This window comes from Phaethon aethereus, assembly GCF_964289735.1.
Source record: "Phaethon aethereus genome assembly, chromosome: 14".
Taxonomy (NCBI): Eukaryota; Metazoa; Chordata; class Aves; order Phaethontiformes; family Phaethontidae; genus Phaethon; species Phaethon aethereus.
The window spans coordinates 288,674-296,176 of NC_138590.1; positions in this window are offsets into that span (position 1 = coordinate 288,674).

Consider the following 7,503-nt stretch of genomic DNA (forward strand, 5'->3'; position numbering starts at 1 on the left):
CTGCGGTTGCCATTCACCTGAATTCATTCTCACACTCCTCTTGCTGTGCAAGCCAGGCACAGTCCCAGTTAACTGCTAAGGCAGTGCTGTTACCTTTCAAATGATATTTCTTAATGCCTTTGACAAGAGTTTTAACTGTTTAACCAATGCCAGGGATAAAAGAAAATTTTTTTTTTTCCTTGCCAGGCCAGCCAGACCACTTAACTGCTCATTTTAAAACAGACAACACAACATGTGTTTAACCTGAAGCTCTTTAACCACCGTACTGCACTGCAACGCCTCTACCAAGTCTGCAGCGAGGAAATCCTCCCTTCAGAGAGCCAGTGAAAGGCAGGCAGCCAGCCCTACAACTCACTTCAATGCAAGAAACTAGAGAATTGAGACGTAACGGGTCACTAAAGTGCATCTAACCCAGAAAATCATCCCAAAATAGCAAAGTCAAGTTCCCAGGGAAGAACAAGGCCAGAGCGAGCGTGTGCGTATGCACATGCCAGGGTAACCTGCCCAAGTCAGACAGGGCTGAGGCAACCAGCGGACCCCTGCGAGCTCGCGCCGAGCCCGCCCAGCCTCCCGGAGCCGGCGTGCAGCTGCAGTGCCCGCGCCGGGCGTGAGGGCGTCCAAAGCTCTGCTGTCTGCCTTGCGGAGAACCGCCTCCTGCCCCACCGGGCTGACTGCAGGAGGAAGGGATCAGCGGTCATCCCCCTGGATTTAGGGATTTACCAAACCAGGGAGGCATGTGGGAGCCCCCCGTCCCAGGCCAAAGAGCTCCCACCCACTGTCTGCTCCTCAGGCAGAAGCCAGCCCCTCTACCCACCTCCTCCTTCTCTGATCTCCTCCAGGGCTGTTCTAGGCTGTAAGCTGGCATCCTATACACACATACATACACACACACAAGGCATTCAAAGGCAGCAAACCACAGATCATGTTTTTTGTTCACAAACCTTTTCTTAAGAATCCCCAGGGCTCAGCTTGCTTTGGCGATCATTGCCAAGCTCCAGCAAAGAGTCACATTTGTCACTTGGTTTTCCAAAGACCTCCTACCTAAAAGGACGGTCAGCTCAGCCCATCCTTTCCAGTGAAGTTCAGTGAAGTCCAGTCTTCCCTTCTGTCCCTTCATACGAATCAATTCATTTATCTACACCCAATATCATTGCCATTTTAGTGCTCTAGCAAGGCTTAAAAGATGCCACAATTCTTCAGTTGGCTGTGAACTCAAATTCAGACAATAGATAATTTAAACTCAGCCATCACACTGCTCCCTTGCCATGGGGACTTGTGCTGGGACCCCTGGGGGCCATCCTCCACCATCAGGGCTGTACCCTGTTCCCTTTGGTACCCAAGCAGGGAGCCTGCCCACTATCCTGTGGCTGCCTGGTTTCTGTACAAGCACTCATCATGGGACCACACCAAAAGCCCTTCAGTAAGCTGGTACAACTGCTGGTGGAACCACATGGGTAGAAAAGCGTCTCTGCAGAAAGGTCCGAGATGGGTATCAGCTGTACAAGGCTGTACCTGGTAAAGCTTAGAAACCACTGAAAGAGTGTGGTAAGATGAGAGCCTTGCTAAAACGGGCACCCCAACAGCCATGGGGGTTGAGTGAAGAAAACTGCACATGAGCAGCTCTGCAGAAAAGTCTGAGAAACTGGACAGAAAGGAGTTAAAAATCCAAGTCTGACAGTGGCTTGAGCAAACAGGGAAATGGTGGCACAGGGAACAGGAAAGAAACACCAGTGCTCTTCGTTTAACAGCTCTGTGTTAGCCATGTCAAAACAGTTTTTGAAGAGGAGGCAGGTTTGGAGTGGAGCTAGTAACTGACTTTCTGCATGTTAATGAAGGAGAGGGACTGAGGAGAAGACTGGAGAGAGTCTACTAAAAACCAGCCAGATGCCTGGGCAGAGATCCCAGAAGAACAACAGAGCAGTGGAAAAGATGAAGAATGAGATTAAGAAGGGCATATTCCACCAGGGCAAAAGTTACTTTTCCCCTCAAAGTTGAGGGTCAAGTAACACAACTGGGATTAAGCAAGAAGTAAAAGAGAGCACCCAGCAAGAACAGTTTCGGCAGCAACTGTATTTATCCGTGATGAATCAGAAACCTCCTGAAGAAGGTATCAAGGCATTCATCAAACCCAGGAGGTGGTTGTGGAAACCAGATCGTCCAGAGGTCCTAAGCACTACTCCTGTCCACCGCCTCCCAGCTCCACCTCAGCTGTGAAGGTCAGCCTTCTCGCAATGGTCTTTGTCCCCAGTTACATTCTTGGGAAGAATTTTTCCTTGTCCCCCACTTCCACTATCAGTTACTGCCATGCATATACCCTTCCCTACTTGCCCTCCCTGAACTGTGTGACAGCATTTAGATTTTCCTCATTCTCATGAACTCATACATCATTTTACATGCTTATTAGCCCTATTTACTTACCTGGGTATGTGTTTGCAGGGCAGAGCCTTGAATCATTAAGCAGATACTTTTCAGAGACATACTTGAGCTCCTAGTCAAACATATTATCAAGCTGTGCTGTGGGTTCTCACCCCAACTACTAATTCCATGCGAGTTGCAACCAAGACCAACTCCTATGAGTTTGCATCAGGGCTCATGTCTGTGGGTTTCCCAACGAGCACCTCCGAGACAAAGCTTGAAAGAAAGAAGCCAAGGTATCAGTAAAGCCCTTTGTTTTTCACGGCACTGCAGGAGGTCCATCAGGAACAGCCAGTACAGCACTGCACAGTCTCACCCAATGTGAAACTTCATTTAGCACTAAACCCAGCAAACGAAGAGATTTCCTTGACTGTCATTAAGCATTTGCCCTATCTGCTGTTGGTTAACGACAGAGAAATTACTAGTCTACCTGAAGAGAATGACAAAACATGTTCATATTCCTTCCCCCCCACCTTAGTACCTTTGCTAAGAAGTAAGTTCGTTAATATATCATTAAGTTTCCTTAAGCTATCTTCAAACTCCTTTGTTCCACACTGCTGAGCAAACATCATTTCCCCTACCCTAACAGAAGGGTTTTATTTTTAAACAAGCAGCTTGCCATACCTCAAAAGGTTGCAGTGTCTCCCATAAACTCTGCAAAAAAGAAATTACTGAAGTAGGAGTACGCACACAATTTATCACATAGAGAATACATATGGCACTATATGTGCATGTATATATACAGACACACACAGAGATATCAATACATAAGAACCACCATCTTATGTGAGAACATAAGTCCCTCTACATCTGTAACCTGTCTTTGACTAAGGCTTAGCAAAAGGTGCAAGTGCAGCACTATGATGCTTTGTATACACATACATATACACAACTATGATGCCGTGTATACACTATATATATTTTTTTAACCTGCCCATTTTTGGCAACCAATACACCTTAGAGAAACAAATTTCATCATTAAGCTTTGAAAATACCTACTTCCTTCAGTGCCTCATACAAGGTCAGCATACCAATGCAGCTGTTACAGAACTAGTGGGACACTGCTCCTGACTCTCCTTTTCCAGCACACTCATTAATTTGTTATCTTTTTTTCTCCAGGCATTTTTCCCGAGCTGAGGACTCACAGATTCTACAATGCCTGTCCTATTCCTTGGTAATTTTCCCCACCCATTGCTGTGCCTTTAGTTTGTCTGAGAGGGAGCGAGCAGGCTGCATGAAGCTCTGCTGCGCAGCGCTACAGCAGTCTCCTGCTTTCCAGCCCTTTCCTGCCCCGCTCCCAGGACAGCTCTTGCCATACGTCAAGCCAAACACAGAGGTCAGGCTGCACCATACTGACTGTAACTGCAAGATCCTTCCGAGTGGGAACAGCTGATGTAGAGCCTATGACTGCATGCATACCGCTGGGACCGCTGTCCTTCTCACGCACATTGCTCACCAAAGTACCAATGCACAGTCTCTTCCACCATTGCCCTGACCAGGTATCAGACCCTTCCACAAGTCCCCAAAAACTGCCGTAGTTTCAACCTGGGAAAGTCTCATCATCCACAAGCTGCCACCTGTTTACTCCTTTTAACATATCAGTGCATGGTGGATTATGAATCAAGTGAAATCTACCTTTCACACCTATGTTTAGGAATCACTGGGAAGGGGTTCCCCGCCTGCCCCAACCCAGGGAAAAAAAAATCGGGAGCCTGATTTAGATATCTGACTGCTATCTCCCTTTGCAAGAGCAGCCCTGCAGCAGAGCATGAGGGCCTGAACAGGTAGGACTTTTGGTCAGAAGATAACATGATGCAGGAAAACGATGAAGAATTAAGAGAATAAGGGAAAGCGTGATGGAAGGAAAGCTCTTCTGTTAGCACAAGGGGTTCCCAAACAAAGAGCCTGCACACCCTGGGAAGAAGACCCAGTTTCACCCTTTTCCTTCCTCCAACAGGCCACTTACAAGGCTTGTGCTCCCAAGCATCTCTTCTGAGGTCAGCATAATTCTGGCCTTCAAAGTGACTGGAGACCAGTATGAACCTGCTTCTGCCTGCTGGCCTGACGACACCTTGTCATCTTGGCTAAATTGAAAAGAGCATGCACAGAACCATCTGCATTTTTACACAGTAGGTGTTCACAACTGCTAATCCATCTGCAAAGAAATACCAATTGCTACAGACAGCTGCCTGCAAGTCAGATCCTTCAAATGCAATCTCCTATGCCCGTGAATCAATTAAATAAAAAGCTGTGTATGTGGGGGGAGATGACACTCTAATCTGGGTACTGAAACTGGGTTAAACGTCTTCTGTTGCACAGGGAACAGTGCAAGAAATAGACTTCTGAAAACAAATAGGGGATTAATCAAGTTAAAAAAACCAAAGCAGATCAGCAGTCTGGAACCTCCACCCCAAAAAAAACAATTAGCAGATTTTTGGAATTTAAAGGCAATAAATTGTTTGTTTTCAGGACAGCAGAACAAGCACCGCACCTTATATGTTGCTCTACTCAGGAGGAATCACATTTTAGGCATGTCAGGTATTGATTCAGCTGGCCTTTGGACAGATGAAAATGGAGGGCACAGTGAGATGCACAGATCCTGAGAAGGGCAACCAGGGCACCCTGATGTAACCCACCCCTTCCAATGCCTGCAGCGCAAGGAAGTCATTTTCCAATACAGAGCTCTAATGGAAAGAACATTTAACATCAACAATCCAGCTCCTGGCAACCAGCCTAGACTTTAAATTACATTTCATATGAACAGTATCCAAATGAAAAAAAAAACCAAATCCAAAACCAAGCAGCTTTTAAATGGCACTGGTTCTGTATTTCCCTCTTACCAGCTTCTTTGCAAGCTGCATTTAGTGACTGCATGAAAGGTACGTTAAGGATAAATTGTAAGAGATTCCCTTCTTGCTCAGCTCACTTCCAGGAACAGTCTCCTCCCAGCTTCGCCCACCCACTTCACCAGGCAGCACCACCAGTCTAGCTGACGGAGAACGGCACAAGTCCCTTTTCTGACAAAAACTCTTCTACATCTCAAAATGCAGGTATAGGCAGAAGTGAAAAGCCCTGCTTTTTGCTATCAAAGGAAGAGCTAGAAAATGCTGCTTTGTTCAACCTCATTTCCTTAAGAGGAAATCTCTGGGGCCACGGGATACTCCACGGGGCCACGGGATACTGTCTGCCACGCATTTCCTGCACAACTCAGCTGCTGTTCTGAGTGGCTGAAGCCACCAGATCAGGCAGCTCCATGGATGCAGTGGTTTGGATGAACAGGCACTTAACCTTCCGAGTTCCTGAGCCAGGTATTCCCTCCTCCCAGTACCCTCCAAGTCCTCCCAAAGCCTGAAGTCTGCCTGTCTGTGCAAGTGGAGAGCACACCTGATGTCCGACGCTGGCACTTGTGTCCCTACAGATTGCCCCACCTCTCCAGTCCCATCATCTGTCCTGTCTTCTTGGCAAGACCATGATTGATCATGTTTCCAGGTGATTTGGGTTTCAAAAACTAGGGTTTTAATCATCTCTAATGGGCCTGTAATCATGTTCACAGTATTTGCCTCAGACACAATATCCTTTGCAGAGCTTCACAGTTACAGGATCTCTCTTTGCAGCTCGGTTTCCACAGGACTCTAACCCACAAGCCTTGTGCCCACACAGGTTTGAATGTCAGGATTTTCCTTCTGCAGACAAGCTTCAACATCTTGTCAGTTGTTATGAACGTACAAAACCTCTTCAGAAATACTACTCGTAACTTATTGCCTAGTTTTCCTGCTTGCAGTATGCTGTCCACCTACATGTTCTGCATGGCAGAAGAAAAGTGTGAAGCTTAAATAGCTGCCTGTGTAATTCCTACAATGAAAGTGTTAGTAAAAAAAAAAAAAAAAAAATCAAATCCAGTGTTCTGCTACTGTTATTACATGAACTGCACCCTTATGGGGAAAAAATTTCAAATTTTTCAGACATCTCATGAAAGGTTTTAAGAACATACAATTTAACACCAGAGACTAACAATTATGATGCTGGGAAATAACCACAGCACAGACCCTCTAGCGTTATAAGCTAAGGCACTTGCTGCTGACACACCAGCTGAGACTCTGCCCAGTTACAGAAGTGCCTGTGGCAAAATGTATGAAAAAGCAAGGCCCTTTACACAGAAATCACTGCAGATATGGGCATTAACACCCTGGTTTCAGGTTTTGAATGCTTTAGCGTGCACTGCTCTTGTCCAAGTCTTTGTATAATACACTACATTAGATACTTCAGAAATACATAAATCTATTTTGTTCTGAAAGGCATGTACTAAGACAGCTTTAAGGTGCAACAAATACCAAAACCAAAGATCAATGAAAACATCTGATTGTCAAGTTAAACTAGACCTTGCAAATTAAAGAAAGAAGCTTTGTTGGTTCAGCTGAGAAGAGAATGTGAAACAAACAGTATGACTGGCAAGAAAATTAATAAGCACAGTTAAAGCATTCATATGTGTTATTCAGATGGTGTCCTGGCAGCATCCCAGCAATAAAACAGCAGTAGTCTTTCACGATAACCCCCCCAGTTCTGATACACTGACAGATTTAGTGGAAGATATTACCCGGACTGCATGACGATTTTCTACCATGGCAAGCAGGAAACACGCTGAAGGGCAGTTACAGCTTCCAAGACACAGTAAAGTCAATGTACGTGGACAGAAATACATGCATTTTCTACAGCTAAGATCTCATTACTCAGAGAGATATTTTCGTGACAGGCTGGAAAATGGAATGTGACACAGATTTCTTTTCCTCACGTTTCCTCACTTTCTGCTTTTCCATATCCTACATGAATTGCAACATGATGCTTTACTTCGCCTGTAGGGCAGATGCAAGAATCTTTTAATGGCTACTTGTCACAGCGCACAAGGAAGTACCTCTGACACCAGTTGTCACGAAACCAAGAAAGCCTTTGCCTTACTCCATCAGAGGTTGAAGAGAAGCAATCATAGTTCAGGGCACTGTCCTCAATAGCTCATGAAACTGAATAAAGCCACAACAATACATTATAATGTTAATGTAGAAATATATCTTTCTGATATGCCAGTGAAAGAAA